Source organism: Staurois parvus, unplaced genomic scaffold, assembly GCF_062004578.1.
Source record: "Staurois parvus isolate SC_StPar_1 unplaced genomic scaffold, SC_StPar_1.0 ptg000054l, whole genome shotgun sequence".
NCBI lineage: Eukaryota > Metazoa > Chordata > Amphibia > Anura > Ranidae > Staurois > Staurois parvus.
The window spans coordinates 3,313,529-3,331,539 of record NW_028317850.1 but is presented as its reverse complement, the minus strand read 5'-3'; the positions used below and the strand labels follow the sequence as shown (position 1 = coordinate 3,331,539).

Sequence of the window (18,011 nt, the reverse complement as noted above, 5' to 3'; positions counted from 1 at the left end):
ATTCTTTGCGATACAATTTTGCATCCATACATTTTGTATGGCCACAAATCGCATGGCAAAGTCTCGGTTTGGGTATTGGGAGCATTTTCACGAGTACAAGTACTCGTGAAAATACTTGGTATCAGCACCAATACCATCATTGGTATTGCTGCATCCCTAATACTGTATGTACATCCGCTTGAAGACCAAGCCTTTTCTAGCATTTTTTTTTTTAAGAGTAACAATCAGTGTTTCTTGATAGAAAATTTCTTAGAACCCCCAAACATTATATTGTTTTGAAAGCAGAGGCCCTAGAGAATAAATTGGCTGGTTTTTATTTTTTTATGTCTCACGGTATTTGTGCAGCAGTTTTTCCAACTCAATTTTCGGGGATCTAATGTTCATGGTGATACCTCACATGTGTGGGACATTCGATGTTTGAATGCGTGCAGGACCGATCCGTGCGTTCACCGCAAGCATGGGGGGGAGGGGCACCTTTTTTATTTTAACACTGTTGCTTTAAAAAAATATAGTTTTTTAAATTACTTTTATTGCTGTCGCAATAGGCATATGACAGGTACTGTTTATGGAGAGATCTGACCCCAAATCCCTCCTCTGCCCTTAAAAGCATTTAAGCACACCAAGATCGCTGTGATCAAATGCTTTTCTTTATTAAAAATGGTGCTGTTTACTGCTGTGTAAACTGGAAGCAATGTTAGGGCATCACTTCCAGGTTTCTACATCAAAGAGCCAAACAGAGATCTGTTTTTTGTTCAGCTCTGTGATCAGGAAGCTGGTCGATCAGGACTCCTGGTGGGACTGAAGATCCTGGTAAAGCAGCTGAAACTGGTGAGGTGTGGGGGAAGGGGGGGTGTCCCTTCCCACTGCTTGTAATAGCAATCAAGAAGCTAGTTAGCCACTCCGATCGCTATTACAACAGAGCCAACCGTCGGCTTTAAAAAATGGTATTGGGATGATGCCTACAGCTACAGGCATTATCCTGGTATAGCTACTCAAACTCCAGAGATATTTGGGTACCTCTCTGCAGCTCGTGGAAATATAAATATTTGGCTTTTAATTACAGCTGAACTAAACTCACAGAAATACTTACCTCCTCATTTCAGCGATGTGGCGGTGAATCCCTTGCCGGTGGCTGATATCTTCTGCCCAGCTATTTCTGTGTGCTGGGTTTTTGGCCTTTTAATTGGCTAGTCAAGGAATAATGTCATCCTGACCATGTGCATGGGAGTCCGTCATTTCAGCACAGCCGGAGTGTGCCAGGAATGCACATTGAGGTGCGCATGCTCACCTTAGTGTGCATTCAGTAGAATACTGTATGGGGCAGGTAAGGGTTTGGTATTGGAGAAGAGATTGCCTGCTCACAGATTGTTAGTAGTCAAGCAGGGGCGAACTGACAACTCATGGGGCCCCCGGGCAATAGGGGATCATGGGGCCCCTGTGTCCTTGTCCAAACTCAAAAAAGCCTATGAAAAAGGTACGAGGGGCATCTCATGGGGCCCCCTACTGACCCTGGGCCCTCGGGCGGTGCCCGAGTTTCCAAATGGTCAGTCCGCCCTCAAGTTTAGTTCCACTTTAAAGTCCTTGCATGCATATAAGGTTGCTTGTATAATTATTTTTATAACTTGCATTCTGCAGTACAGAAAACGTATGCTTGTATTCTTCCTATGTAATCTGCTATTTGTATTTGTAAAGTAATCAACACGTGACAAAGACCATTTGCCTAGCAGAAGCTGCCATATACTAATGGAGTTATCTAATAATAGTAACAATGGCACTCAAATTGTTTTTGTAATATAAAACAGAGCACATGACTGGATAGCATGATTACATAATTTACCTAAACACACCATGTTTTCAGTTCTCCCATTCTGGGTTTCAGACGGACATTAATCAAAGTGAGCTGCTTTGTTTTGTATGGGAGAGATCGGGCTGGGGTCTTGTTACTGTTGGGGGCTGGGGGTTTTGTAGCTGCTACAAAGACAGCAGAGGAAATTTAACAAAATATTAACTCTTACATGGCTCCTTTAAAAACTTAGTAAGATTTGTAGGCTGTTTTAAAGGTTTTCTGTTAGTCATCATCTTGACCAATCCACCCCCACCTATGACATGAAAAAGACTGGATCTGGTTTTGGTGTCTGGATCTGGAAAAGGCGGGGTGGCAGGGTGACTGTTAGCCTGATTCCAGACATTTTTTTGTATTGAGGAAGAATTAGAATTTCTATCAGGTTTTTATGTCTGTGACTCCATTTTGGAGCTTTTCCCATAGAAGAACTAGGAATTGAGAATGACAATCATATGCATCAGGGGACCACAGGTGGAGACAAACAAAGGTTGCATAGTATCCTTGCTATTAATTTTTCCATCATGAGGTGTTGGAGATGCTGAGCGGGTACACGGTGACAGCTGTATGATACAGCCCATGACACAGCCCATGCATCTAGCGTGATCAATTCATGTAGCGCTTTACACATGTATTGTACATTCACATCAGTCCCTGCCCTTAAGGAGCTTACAATCTAAGGTCCCTAGCTCATATTCATACATACGCTGAAAGGGGAACCACTCCCCCCCATCCCATCCAGGACATACTGATCAGTGCTCGCAGCTGTTGGCTGCAAGCGCTGATTGGATGCCAGTCAACTGCTAGTTTTCCATCATGCTCGTTCATCAGAAACGTGAGATCAGCTTCTGTCAAACAGGCAGTTGTGCACACAGGCTGAGAGTAGGCCGGTTTCTATTGTGCCAGTTGATTTCAGCCAATATCTGGCTCATGTGTACCCTGCCCTAAAGTCTAAGTTTAGTCAAAACAGATTATAAAGAATCAGCACAAGGGACATTACTTACAGTCAATATTATGTGTCCTTGTGCTGATGACTGCAGAATTAGTTGAATCTTACATCCTCCGCCCTCCCTATCTTTCAGTTCTGCAAAGGTTATGCAGCACTACCCCCTTAGGAGTTGTAAGAAGAAGATTTGGGTCCCCCTATAGTCCTGCACATCCAAGCATCACACAACTTCATAAAAGCTTGCATACAGAGTTATAAATCAGTCCTTAAGCTTTGGTTTTGTTTTTTTTTTAGGGGATTTGAACTGGGATAGGAACTATTTACAAGCCTTCTCTGCAGCACAGTGTTTGTTGGAGAACTAGCCAGTATCTCCTTAGTGTTCCACCCCAGACCCTAGATGAACTTCTCCTCTTCACCCAGCAATCTGGAGGTATCCCTGAACAGAGGATCCGGTCACTTTAAGAGATAGACAGTCACTGATAGGTGGCTAATCTGGTTATCCACTTCTTCCCCTGCCCAGGGGGTGCAGGTGTACTCCCTCAGATCCTTTCCTGTACCGCTTGTGGGTTGGTGACTGCTACCAGGCCTAACAGCTGGGCCACTCCTTCCCTGACATACAGGTGGTCCTCTCTCAGGGGGCCGGTGAGCTCTGAGTTTTCCTCCTTTCCAGCTCCAGTCTGCAGGTAGGCCCAATTCCACTGGGCCTCCTCACAGCCTCTGAACAGGCTTCACCACTTTTAAGGGTGACCCAGCCCCTTGCCAACCTCCTGTTGGGAATTAGCTAGGATCCCTCAAGAGTGCAGCTAGTCACTTCTCAGATCCACCCATTGCTTCTAGGGCCTTCCTCTAAAGCCCTAGAGCAGGGGGAAATTCCAGAGGGGCTGGCCTGCAGAACCTCTCAGTCCTGACCACACTTTGACCCTACTATGGCTATTACACCTGGGCTGCTACTTAGCCCCTGTATAACCATTAGAGTCTAGCTCCCCCTAGCAAATCTAGGAGGGCGCTACAGTTAACAGAGCCAACAGACCTGTCATATGCAGCCATCAGAAGTGCCAATTATGCCCTTTCTTCCCCCTTATCCATTTATAGAAGCTATGAATGGAGGAGGTGCATCTTTCATTCATCCATCTGTTCTCCATTAATAGATTTTGCTTCATTCATAGAAGCTGTAGTGCAGGTCAGGCATAGCTGGAACTTTTGATGAGTTTATGTAACAGGTCCCTCATCTCTATTAACCCCCTGGGGCAATGGGAGTTTGCAGCAGCAGGGTTGGAGGGGGGGCGAAGGATGGGAGAGTCCATCTGCACAAAGGACACATCACATTCACTTTAAGTAATGTCCCTTATGCTGATTTTTTAAAATTTAGGCTTTAATGATTTTTAATGAACACATGTCTGTGTGAATTGGTGTTTTTATCTGTCTGAAGTTCAGCTAAATTGTCGCTAATGCTGTAGCATAGATGTAGAAAGCAGCAATATTTATTACTGCTCTAGGTAATGGCAGAACCTGGCCCCAAGGTGTTGTACTTGTTTTATATTACTTGACTTTGCACCTTGCACATTGATACTGTTAAGCTAACTACACGAGGTGTGATTTATATTCGACCAGATTATGAATTAAAGAATAAATGATTCCTTAAGGCAATGCAAAATAATTCCTCTCTGCTGCTTGCCTGCTCCCATCATTAAAAGTTCACACCATTGCTAAGATTTCTGTACACCAAGAAACAAAAATCGAAATAAGTAGTGAAAACAGAGCAGATGGCGTCAGATTATTGAGAAGATCAACCTGCTATTGTTATTCCTCTTTCTAACTTGCAATGAAAATGCCTGAGGGATTAAACACATAAAACCACAATGCAACTAACTCTGGTCCTTATGTGCTTGCTGCATTGTCATGTGACTATTAGTCAGGTCTTATGTTCTTTAACTCCCATTTCATTGTTAGTAAACTGATGGCTGGATGACAGCAATGTACCTGCGTCTATGGCAATAAATAATACATTCGAATTGTAATTAGATTTATTTTGCCTGTAGCTTGGGTATGAATTTACCCATAAATAATAGAGGGTCACTGACCAGTTTCGACTTTTGGTCATCTAACCTCTTCAACATCACTCTTCCATGGGGTGATCCAAGTGTGTGTGAATTAATGGAAAACAAAACAACTGTGTGTGATCTGTAGCAATAGAAAAAGTGCATATTCCATAGCAGTAGATTTCCCAATCCCCATTTGTAGGCTATACAGGCATACCTCGTTTTAGGAATTTAATGCGTTCTGTGAAACCTTTCGTATTGTGAAAAATTCGTAAACCGAGACGCGGTTTCCCATAGGAATGCACTGAAAACCAATTAATCCGTTCCGGATGTCAGAAACAAGTAAAAAAAAGTATTTTATCTGTTCAAAACTCTTTATAAAATGCACTTTAAAGGCATAAATACTGTACAGGGACATGATTAAAAATTAATTTGTAAATGCATTGAAAACCAATTAATCCATTCGTATTGCGAAAAAAATTTGTAAATGCATTGAAAACCAATTAATCCGTTCCAGAGGTCAGAAAAAAGTAAAAAAAAAGTCTTATCTGTTCAAAACTCTTTAAAAAGTGCACTTTAAAGGCATAGTACTGTACAGGGAGATGATTAAAAAAATTTGTAAACGCATTGAAAACCAATTAAGCTGTTTGTATTGCAAAATAAATTTGTAATCTGAGGCATTATTTTCAATGGATTTTCATTCATAAACCGAAAATTACGTTAATCGAGGTGTTTGTAAACCTAGGTACGCCTGTAGTAGCTTTTAAATGTGGAACATGAAACCTAATCAGGAAGATAGTGATTACCACATAGTGCGGGTCCTGCACTTTTCTGTTGCTACATTTCTAATGTGTTAACTCCATCCTTGACCTCACTGCATATAGGCAGGTGTAGGTATTCTTCCTACTGTTACAATGCTACAGGGGAAGAGGAGTCTTATATAGGCAATTGTTTCCCTTTCCTCGTCCTTTCTGGGAAGGCAGAAATCTGGTTGGATATTCAATGGATGGATGGACTTTTGTATTTTTTCAGCCAGGCTAACTATGTAACTAATTCTTGTGAGAATTCGGGTGGCCATCTTAACAGGAGAGCCTTTAATTAGGGGGCCCCACACCATTCAGGCATTCCCTGACTAAATGGCAAGTTAAAGAAAGGAAGCAGCTGGTTAGAGGAAAGGTTCCTGGTAAGGACACTGTCTGGTGCCGTGGAACGTCCCAAAGATCCACTTCTATGGTCTAGTGCAGCCTGGTTATACAGTATACCACCACCCTTCCAGTGTCCTGTTCTGCAGTGTGCCAATGTTTATTTATTGAGACTGCTGAAATAGATTTACTTTGCCAAGGCCTAAGGGTCCTTTCACACTGATCAGCTTTTGATGCGCTTTTGGTGTTTAAAAAGTGAAACAAAAATGCATGAAAAATGTATCCCTTTAAATCCTATGGAACTCTTTACACCAATGCGATGTGGGTGGGGTCCTGCATGCTGCATTTTTGGCACATGTTTAAAAACTCCCCTCCCAATGAATAGAAAATGCATACAAAATGCACCCCAGTTGTGTGTTTTTGTGCTCTTTTTGAGTCACATGTCCATGTTTCACAGGTGAATGTTGGGAGTTAAACCAAAATAATGCATCAAAAATGCATACAAAATGCGTTAAAAATGCATAGGCGTGTTATCTTCGACAAAGCACTGTGAAATGGCCCTTAATGTGTGAGGGGTCCCTTGCATGTGGGTACCTTGTCTAGGCCCTACCAACACGCAAATCTCCTAAACTGCTCGAAAATGGTCAGTGAATATGGCTTTTTTTAAAATAAAGATATAACTGTTGCAAATGGCTTAAAATCTTTGGTCAAAAGTAGAAATAAAGTCTCTATGTTTCCTGTTCACGCTGCACCACTGGTATTTTTTCTGCACAGGAATCTGCAACGTATATGCAGTTTTCTGCGCAGAAAATAAACTGATGTGACATCAACACTATGGTGTAAACAGGGCACATAACTGACGCACATGAAAATTTATGTCATTGTGCATAAAAATACAGTTTTCATGCATGTATGGTGTGAATGAGCCCTTAGTTTCAAAAACTGCAAGCAGGCAGGCTCACAAACCTGCCTGCCTGGTTGAAGTGTTCCATAGAATGTAGACTAGGCAACTCAAGTGCAGTGCAGCTCAGTTTATATTTCACCACGCATACTTTGTACCGGGACGACTGAACCTGTGCATGTGCAGGAGTGATATTATCCTGCGCCAACCAATGAAAACAGCTGCAGCCCTACACCAGCGAGTAAAGTTGGACTATTGAAGAAGAGGTAGGTATTGTGGATTTTAGTTCCTCTTTAAAGTGGAATTAAAGCAGAGTTCCACTCACCCTGTCAAAAAATAAAAGTTAGCAGCTACAAAAACTGTAGCTGCTGACATTTAAAAAAAACAGCCACTTACCTGTCCCTCGGTCCCACGGTGTGACCCTGCAGCTCATTTCACCGGCCGTCCTGTATTCCAGGAGGCCTGCATCTTCAGCTTGTGGCTTCACAGCCAGGTACCCACTGCGCATGGGCGAGTAGTGCTGCGCTTCATGACTGGTCCTGTAGTCTTCTGGGACCTGCCACGTGTCCCAAAAGACTACAGGGAGGGAGGACACATTCCGCCTGGGTGATCGGACTGGAAGTGGGATAGGGTACCTATGAAATTTGGGTACCCGCTCCCCCCAGCCCCCCAAAGGTGCCAATCCTTAATGGGGAGTTGGGGAGCAGGCCTTAAAGCGGAACTTCCCCTTATGGGTGGAGCACCGTTTTAAACCCATTGATTTACAGTTTCCCTAAGCAATTACATTCAGCCAGGGGCGGACTGACAACTCATGGGGCCCCTGGGCAATAGGGGATCATGGGGCCCCTGTGTGTTTGCCCAAACTCAAAAAAGCCTATGAAAAAGGTACCAGGGGCATCTCATGGGACCCCCTACTGACCCCGGGCCCTCGGGCAGTGCCCGAGTTTCCAAATGGTCAGTCTGCTCCTGCGTTCAGCATTTACAATGATAACTGCCATAGTTGCTTATATTCTCAACCAAACTGTCAAGCTATTGGCTGATATCATAACTGATCACATGTGCAGTAAAATGGCAACTGCACATCAAACAGAGGCTAAGATGGCAGCTTCCTTGGCTGTAAAGGATTGAAGGGGTTCGTTCCGCTTTAAAGGAGAACTGTATTTTCATCTGGTAAATTATGGAGTAGAAATGTCCACAAATTCTTCACCATATAAAGGCATACAAACTTAACCAGACCCTTAAAATAAGTACAAAAATAACATTATTATGTACTTTTTTACTTTCTAAAGAAAATTCAGACTTGCTTTCTGCTTATCAAATCCAGTAATGACTTTCAGTTTTGAATGACCCTGTAAGAGCAACAGATGCTGAAGTGGAAAGCAAACAATTTCACAGTGATAGACTCAATTCCATGTATTCCATCACAGAGAGATGCTTTGAGGAAATTCTATTTGCACAGTCACTGACATCATTCTAGAAACATTCTCTTAATGGGAATTTCATGGTATGGTACAAACATCTGTGAGCTGTAACCAGACAGCATGATAAAGGAGCAACAACTCAATAACAAGCAGGGCCAGGTTAGAAAAGATGTCCATAAATAATTAAGTGGTATACACAAGCAAAGCACAATACAATTAAATACCTAGATTGAAAACAGGAAAGACGTTTTAAACATTTAAGGTGCACGCTTAGCCAAAACTTTTTTTTAGTTTTGGATAGAGTGAGAAATGATTAGAATCCATATCTGGTATTTATTGCTATTCAAGGATCTGTTAGGCCTCATTTATACCTGAGTGCTTTGAAGCCAGAAGCTCTGATACATCCAACACCTAAAAACCAATATTTTTCAGTTGTGCCTGTTCACACCTGAGCATAGTTACAAAGCCATCCACAACTCAGCCCCTACATACATCACTAAGCTGGTCTCAAAATACCAACCAAATCATTCTTTTCATTCCTCCCAAGACCTTCTGCTCTCTTGCTCCCTTGTCCCCTTCTCCCATGCTCGCCTCCAGGATTTCTCCAGAGCCGCTCCCATCCTCTGGAACTCCCTTCCCTAATGTGTCCGACTATCTCCATCTCTGTCCACTTTTGGATGATCCCTGAAAACTCATCTTGTTAGACAGGCCTATCCTAACCCCACCTAACAACTGTATTTTGTCCATTAGCCCATTGCCCACAATTATTACCTTTTGTATCTCTTGACCCTCCCTCTTAGATTGTAAGCTCTAACGAGCAGGGCCATCTGAATCCTCCTGTATTCATTTGTATTGTAATTGTACTGTCTGCCCTTATGTTGTAAAGCACTGCGTAAACTGTTGCAGAACTATAAATCCTGTATAATAATAATAATTCAGACGGTCTACTGCAGTATACACCTGTGCGAAGGCTGTGTTTCCTGCACTGGGATACACACATGTTCCATGTATCCTCCATGCATGTCAATTGGGACACAGCAAATGCACAGACACAGATGCTGCTCCCAATTTAATATCTGTGCCCTGAATGCATGCTGGCTGTGTCTGTGCAGCTGCTGCCTCACAATTACATAGTTAAATAATTAGTCTGATTGAAAAAAGACAAAAGTCCATTCAGTGCAACCAAAACAAAAAAAAGGTTATAATCCTACACCCACAATTGATCCAGAAGAAGGCAAAAAAACCCCAGCAAAGCATGATCTAATTTGCTCCTGCAGGGGATAAAATTCCTTCCTGATCCCCCGCTGGGCAATCAGATATTCCCCGGATCAACTTTACCTATAAATGTTAGTATCCAGTTATATTCTGTGTATCTAATAAACAATCCAGGCCTTTTTTAAAGCACTGAGCTGGCCAGAACCAACTCTTGAGGGAGTCTATTCCACTTTTTCACAGCTCTCACTGTGAAGAAACCTTTCCGTGTTTGGAGATTAAATCTCTTTTCCTCTAGATGTAAAGAGTGCCCACTTGTCTTCTGTGATGGCCTCAGGGTGAATAACTCTACACCGAGTACACTATATGAACCACTGATGTATTTATACATGTTGATCATATCCCCCCTTAATCTCCTCTTCTCAAGAGAGAATAAATTCAGTTCCTCTAATCTTTCCTCATAGCTGAGCTCCTCCATGCCTCTTATCAGTTTGGTTGCCCTTCTCTGTACTTTCTCCAGTTCCCCAATGTTCTTTTTGTGAATTGGTGCCCAAAACTGAACTGCATATTCCAGATGAGGTCTTACTAATGATTTGTACCGGGGTAATATGATATCTCTCTCTCTGGAGTCTATACCTCTTTTAATACCAGAGAGGATTTTGCTCGCTTTAGAAGCCGCAGCTTGGCATTGCATGCCATTATTAAGCTTGTGATCCACCAGAACTTCCAGATCCATTTCCACCATTGATTCCCCCATTTGTACCCCCCCTAGTATGTATGATGCATGCATATTCTTAGCCCCCAAGTGCATCACCTTACATTTATCAACATTAAACCTCATTTGCGGCATAGTTACCCAATTAAACAGTGCATTGAGGTTGGCCTGTAAGTTGAAGACATCCTGTAAGGACGTTATTCCACTGCACAGCTTGGTGTCATCTGCATAGACTGAAACTGTACCAATTGACTTAAGTGGGACTGGCTATATAGGATGCATGGAACTCCTGTGCATTCCTTTGCATGTAAACACGGCCCTTGCACTAATGTACACTGTAGAACATCCAAGTGAATGAGGCCTTAATGCAGTTGTAAAGGCTGAAGGTTGTTTATGCAAAATACCCTAAAATACCCTTTGTGCAAGAGCTCCCCCAGCTCCCTCAATACCTAACTGAGCCTCACCGCGATCCAGTGATGCGAATGACAGACTTGGCTGTCCAGGGTCTTTGCTTCCTCATTGGCTGAGACAACAAGCGGAAGCCATTGGCCCTTGCTGCTGTCAATCACAGCCAGTCAGCCAATGAGGAGAGAAAGGGGGCTGGGCCAAGCCACAGTTCTGTGTGTGAATGGACACACGGAGCAGCGGGTGCCCCCATAGCAAGCTGCTTGCTGTGGGGGCACCCGACAAACAGGAGGAGCCAGGACAGCCTGCGGGGACCCGAGAAGAGGAAGATCCAGACTGCTTTGTGCAAAACCCCTGCACACAGTAGGTAAGTATAGACATGTTTGTTATTTAAAAAAAACACGAACCTTTAGAATTGCTTTAAGTCTTAAGTGTTCTTGACCCAATAGACTTCAATATAAGCATTTGAAAAAAAAATTCTTTCTCTAGTATTTAGCTTTCCATTCCCTAAAAATAATTTTTAAAAATGCTCAAGCCTCAGAAAATGCCTGCACAAAGCCTGCAGAATAAGCACAGAGGTTTGGCTCATGTGAGAATGCAGCCTAAGGGCTGTTCACACCAGTCCGGATGAGTTCCGGATGCGTTTCTGCATTTTTGTGGTTTTAAAGCATTTTTGATATGTTCCCGTGCATCTTTGATACATTACGGTGAATTTTTCCCCCTCTTTTTTTCTTCACTTTAAAGTGATTGTAAAGGCTTACATTAAAAAACAAACAAAAAACAAACATGTCTATACTTACCTGCTGTGTGCAATGGTTTTGCAAAGAGCAGCCCAGATCCACCTCTTCTCGGGTCCCACAGCCAGCGCTCCTGGCCTCTTCCTCCTGTCGGGTGCCCCCATAGCAAGCAGCTTGCTATGGGGGCACCCAAGTATTCACACATGGAGCCGCAGTTCCTCCTCACCCCATCTCTCTTCTCACTGGCTGTGATTGACAGCAGCGGGAGCCATTGACAAGAGGGAGTCCCAGATAGCCGAGACTCCACTGGACATCGCTGCATTGAGAAGGCTTAGGTGAGCTTTAAGGGGGGGTCTTGGGAGGATGCTGCACAGAAAAGGTTTTTACCTTCATGGATAAAATGCATGAAGGTAAAAAACCTTGAGCCTTTAGAACCACTTTAAATAATGATATGTGCGTTCTGGTGCATTTTTGATGCATTTTACCCCATTCATACAGTTCAGTGCAGAAAAAATGCAGCGGGTTTTACTTTTTTTTCTGGAACTGGAACGCACTGGAACACACTGGAACTGACTGCACTGGTGTGAACTATGCCATTGGAAACCATATAATCTACTATCCATGCATTTTTGTTGCAGAAAAAAAAGCAATGGACTGCATGTGGTGTGAACTAGCCCTTAGAGAGAGTTCCTGTTACGCACCATCCCAGTGAACAATTTTACTAGACAAACAGTGAGAGAAATCTGCAAAAGGCACACAGACGGCAATAAAGAGCTGACTTGAGTCTAGCCTTCGCCTGTTCTGCTAAATATGTTCATATCTGTCTGTGTTCCTTTTGAGGATAATATTTCACTGTATGGTGAAACCATTGTCACCATGACAGTTGATGTGGGGAAATCTCTCTGTAGAATGTTTTGCGACATTTATATATATATATATATATATATATATATATATATATATATCAATCATGCATGATCCTAAGGTAACTCTCTGAAGAGCAGGCAACTTGAGGTGCCTCACTGGCTAGTGATGCAATTTATCTTACCTGTCCAAACTGCCATACATTGCCCTTCAGGAGAAGTGTCATAACACAGGACCAGGTCCCACATTTATTTTCAGGCACAGAATTCACTAAAAACGGCTTCACCAAATACATACATCCACATAGCGGATATTTTCTCAGCATGGCCAACTTTATGGCTAGAGATGTCTCTACCCCTCTGCTCTCTCCATCAGTCTCTACATGCATAACTAGTTTACTAACAGACGTATCAGACTGGATGTCACACCACTTCCTCAAACTCAATTTAACCAAAACCGAGCTCATAATATTTCCTCCCCTACGTGCTTCTTCCCCTTCTCTGTCAAGATTGATGGCTCAACTATCAAACCATCCCTGAATGTCAAGGTGCTAGGTCTTGGCATAAGGGGACTCTGAGCTATCCTTTAGGGCCCACATCCAATTACTATCCAAAATTTGCTGCCGCAACCTATGCAACATCTCCAAAATCGCCACTTCTTAACCAATGATACCACAAAGCTTCTAATTCCCTCCCTGGTCTTCTCTCATCTTAACTACTGCAACTCCCTCCTCATTGGCTTATGTCTACATAGGCTATCCCCCCTCCAGTCCATCATGAATGCTGTTTCCAGAGTCATACACCTTACCATCCATCCAGTGTCTGCTACCTCTCTCTGCCAATCCTTTCACTGGCTTCCACTCACCAATCAATTCAATTGAAAATACTAACAACAACTTACAAAGCCATCCATAACTTGTCCCCCAGCTACATCACTAACCTAGTTTCAAAATACCAACAAAATTGTTCTCTTCATTCCTCCCAAGACCTCCTGCACTCTAGCCCCCCCTGTCACCTTCTCCCATGCTCACCTCTAGGACTTCTCCCAAGCCTCTCCTATCATATGGAACTCCCTACCCCAATTTGTCAGACTACCTCCTAATTTGTCCACTTATAGACTTCTCTTCATTGAGGCCTATCCTGACCCCACCTAACAGCTGTACTTTTTCTTCATCAGCTCATCCCCCACAGTTATTACCTTTTGTATCACTTGTATGACTCTACTTCTTAGATTGTAGTCTCTAATGAGTAGGGCGCTCCAATTCCTACTGTATTAAATTGCATTGTAAGTGTGCTGTGTGCGCTCATGTTGTAAAGCACTACATAAACTGTTGGCACTAAATAAATCCCGTATAATAATTTTAATAGAGAGGTGAAACCTCTACATGTCACACAAAAAGCAGCCTGTCTGTTCACCATCCACAATTTTTTAATGTCTATACCACAGTCTCTTCCTGTGTTGTTTCCAGCCCTTCTAGAATAAGCCAGGTCTGCTGGCAGTTGGACTTGTGGATTGAGGCAGTCGGGTTGTGAACCACCCAATTATTTCTGCAGCCCAAACTCCAGACCCAACAAGGAAATTAATGAACAGCCTTTTATAGGAAGACTTACCTATTTTCCTCAGCAGGCTTCCCTGGAGCCCACAACTGCCCCAATCCACCACCTTATCTGCCATTTTATCCCAGACTCTGGCACAGTGTGCTGAAAAATATCTAGACTTTGTCAAGCCTTGATTGAGGTCAGTTACTATACTTCATTGCTTTTTTATACTAAATCTGTACTAGGGAAAATTGGATAGAATGGCAATTTGTAGAAACTGAAATGTAAAATGGCAGCATGACTAAACACACAAATACACGCAGGACTAAGTAGAAGAAAAATGGTCTGACTTGTGGCCAGTTACCAAGATTTGACACTGCTGTGAGTCTATAATATGTATACTTTGTATTCTAGTCAGTAAAGTGACTAAAGCAAGCAATGTGTCACTGAAAAGCCTGGTGGGAATATTTATTGACTGTGGCACTCCAGTTGCGAAAAATACCATTATGTCATACTGGCAATGATTTTCCTTCTCAGTTTACCTATTTTAGAAATGGTGTACTGAGGCATTTTTGGACCTTAGTACAAACTGTGATTTTATGAGGTAAAATATTTTCTCAGGTTTATGACTTTATCCTAGTAATGTGCCAATTTATTTGAGTTGGCATTTATTCCACATTGTTTAAAATGCTTAAAACATTGTCTGAAATTAAACAGCAGGAACAAATGCAACAGCTCAGAACACTGGAAGAATTGGTTAGAGAAAAGCAAGATGAGACAAGTATAACCAAAAAAAGAAGACTTGAGGTCTTCTTCAGAGGATGGCAGTATAGAAGGTTTCCTGTAATTAATGTTAATTTCTTTTTATTTTAAAACTATGGTGGGATAAAATAAAACAGCGTCTGTTACTTTAAGAAAAAGTTAAAAATGGTTTAAGCTATAGTTAGTTAAAAAATATGGTAAACTGTATTATTCAAGCATTTGGACATTTTAACTTTTTACCCCACCCATAATTTACATACATTATTTAATACACTATAAATAAATGGTGTTCCTGCTAGTTCCCTTTTCTTTCTGTAGTATTCGGACTAAACTCTGTCAAGACCTTTGGGCCCTCCTTTCTGGAGGTTTTTAATGTGCACGCTTTAGTGGGATAACATTGAACTAAGTTGTGTGCACGTCGGCTGCTAGATGGAGATAACCATCACTACTTTACATTACACGTATGTAGGTTGCACCAACATTTTTTGCAAACTGCTGAAAGAAGATGAACTTTTAGAAGACAAACTGTAATGTGAGCCCGATGGCTATGGTTTATGTAATTTACAGGAAGTTGTTATTGGGTACATTACATTAATACAGTATTTTCTCTCTAGTCTTTAAAGTGATATTAAAAGCTGACTTTAAAAAATAAAAAAATAACAAACATGTCATACTTACCTGTTCTTACCACACTCCTGGTCCCTCTCTCCTGCCGAGTGCCCCCAGAGCAAGCAGCTTTCTGTGGGGGCACCCAAGTAGGCTCGCTCCCGAGCTGCTGCTCTCTGTGTCCATTCACACACAGAAACAATAAAGATACTATAAGGTGCAGTGTTCAGAGAGTGACGCAAAGTACATAGTCTGTCAGGGTATCATCCCAAAATGTAAACAGGAAGGATATGTAAATGCATAGGACTTTAGTTATACCACAGGCAACCACAATATACAATGATAACCACCAAATATAAAAACATCAATTTTATTAAAATATATATCCTTAAAATCTAGACATAATGTCAGGTTATACTTAAAATGAAACTGCCACAATTCTTCCAATGCATTACTGCATGCCCTTGAACATTGGTCTACGGTTTCAACCGCTTCTTAAGGACCAACAAGAAGTATTAACAGTTGGAAGGTTTGGAAAATTATACAATAAAATCTAAAATCAATTTGAATTTGGGGCTACAAGGAAAATTTAGACTCCAGGATTACACCTACCACCCTGGCATGTGGGGACGAGTTAATAGTTGAGTCATTGATTTTGACAGAGAAGTCAGGGAAAAGTGCACATGGGGGAGAAAATATTATGATCTGGGTTTTGGACAGGTTGGGTTTGAGGGAGTGGTGCGACATCCAGACTGATATGTAGGTCAGTAAATTAGTGATGCATGGGGGGACAGATGTTGGGAGCTGAGGTGTAGAGAGATAGATTTGGGTGTTGTCAGCATAGAAATGATATTGAAAGCCATGGGAGGCTATAAGCTGACCCAGGGAGGAAGTGTACTTCGAGAATAGGAGAAGTCCAAGAACAGAATCTTGGGGGGATCCCAAGAAAGGAAGAGGAGAAGAGGAAGTAGAATTGTAAGTGATCAACAAAGCGCACAGTCACGGAGATCAAAGGAGTAACGTTTTTTGAGGAGGAGGGGGTGGTCAACTGTACCAAAGGCAGAGGAAAGGTCTAGAAGTAGGAGTAAGAGTGTCCATTGGTTTTAGCTGTTAGTAAATAGTTTGAGAGTTTTAGGAGAGCAGTTTCTATGGAGTGTTGAGGGCTAAATCCAGACTGAAAGGGATCAATAAAGTTATTTTTAATGAGGTGGTCGCTCTTTCAGTTTTAGACCAGGCATTCAAAGAGGTTGGAGGAAAAAGGGAGCAAGGAGATGGAGCGTAGGTTGTTAAGATTGATGGGGTCCAAGGAAGACTTTTTAAGTATGTAGGTGAATAGTGCATGTTTGAGAGAGTTGGAGAAGATGCCAGAAGGGAGGGAGAGGGTGACCACAGTATTTGATAGGGAATAGGGTCCAGGGGGCAGGTGGTTAGGTGGGCTTTATATAAATATTTAGCAACCTCATCTATAGTAGAAGGGTTGAATAAGGGAAGTGTTGACTGTACCTGTGGACATCGGGTATCATGTAAGGGGGAAATCTGTAGATTGGAGATTTCATCACAAATTATCGATCTTATTTTTTAAGTGATTGCCAATCTCCTGGGCAGTGAGTGAGTTAGTGGGTGGAGGCAGTGGAGGACAAAGTAGAGCGTAAAGGTAGAGAAGAGTTGAGGGGGACTGGATGAGAAGGTGTTGATGAGAGTGATAAAATAAGTCTGTACGGCAGTGTGAAGGCAAGAATTGTATTTTCGGAAGGCATATTTATATTGGTTGAAGTCATTGTGAGACCTAGTCTTACACCACAAACTCTCAAGTTCACAACTACATTTTTTGAGACTTCTGGTGTCATCTGTTTGCCAGGGTTGTAGGGGTCAGGCCTGATTTTGTGTGTAGTGAGGAGGGCAAGCTTGTCCAGGGCAGAGGACAGCAATCTATTGTCGACAGAAGTGGCTAGATTGGGGCAGAACAGGGGTTAAATAATTTATTGATTGGTCATGTGAATTTGATCTTCTTAACAGGAGTTTGTAATATTATATATACAGTAGTACCAGGGGCGGACTGACCATTTGGAAACTCGGGCACTGCCCGAGGGCCCGGGGTCAGTAGGGGCCCCATGAGATGCCCCTGGTACTTTTTTCATAGGCTTTTTTGAGTTTGGGCAAGGACACAGGGGCCCCATGATCCCCTATTGCCCGGGCGCCCCATGAGTTGTCAGTCCGCCCCTGAGTAGTACAGTAGTATATGTACAGTATAATTTACTATATATATATATATATATATATTTGGGTTTTTTTGTTTTTGTTTTCAGGAAGAGCAAAAATGAGGAAATACAAAGATAGCTGCAGCCTGCAACAAACCTCATATGATCACCACATCATAGCTGCCATGGGTACCGCAGGAACATGCTGACTGATTCCTGATTGTTAGTTTGCTGGATTGTATAACCTTGCTGATGCTCTTCAGACCAGCATTTAGAAGATTAGTAAATAAAATAAAATATGTCTGGTTGCATTTGGAAATTGTGTAATCATTTTCAGAAGTCATTATGAACTGCATGAGGGTTGATTTACTAAATGCAAAAAAAAGACTACACTTTGCAATGGATTTTTCCCCAGAGCTTAGTTACAGAGGTGAACCTCCACTGATATCAATCATCCAATCATGTGCAAGCAAAAATTTTTGTATTTTCCTGACACATGATCAGGGGTGGACTGACAACTCATGGGGCCCCCGCTCGATAGGGGATCATGGGGTCCCTGTGTCCTTGCTTAAACTCAAAAAAGCCTATGAAAAAGGTACCAGGGGCATCTCATGGGGCCCCCTACTGACCCCGGGTCCTCGGGCAGTGGCCGAGTTTCCAAATGGTCAGTCCGCCCCTGCCATGA

General features: G+C 42.4%; 1 long non-coding RNA gene across 1 annotated transcript in view; it reads left to right on the top strand.

Moving 5' to 3' along the window:
- Positions 1-17,633, top strand: part of LOC149470041 (uncharacterized) — a 120,356-nt gene extending 102,723 nt beyond the window's left edge. The window contains exon 3 of the long non-coding RNA XR_016311289.1: positions 17,435-17,633. This is a non-coding gene — a long non-coding RNA (uncharacterized LOC149470041). The remainder of the gene's footprint in view (positions 1-17,434) is intronic.
- The last annotated feature ends 378 nt before the right edge of the window (positions 17,634-18,011 follow it).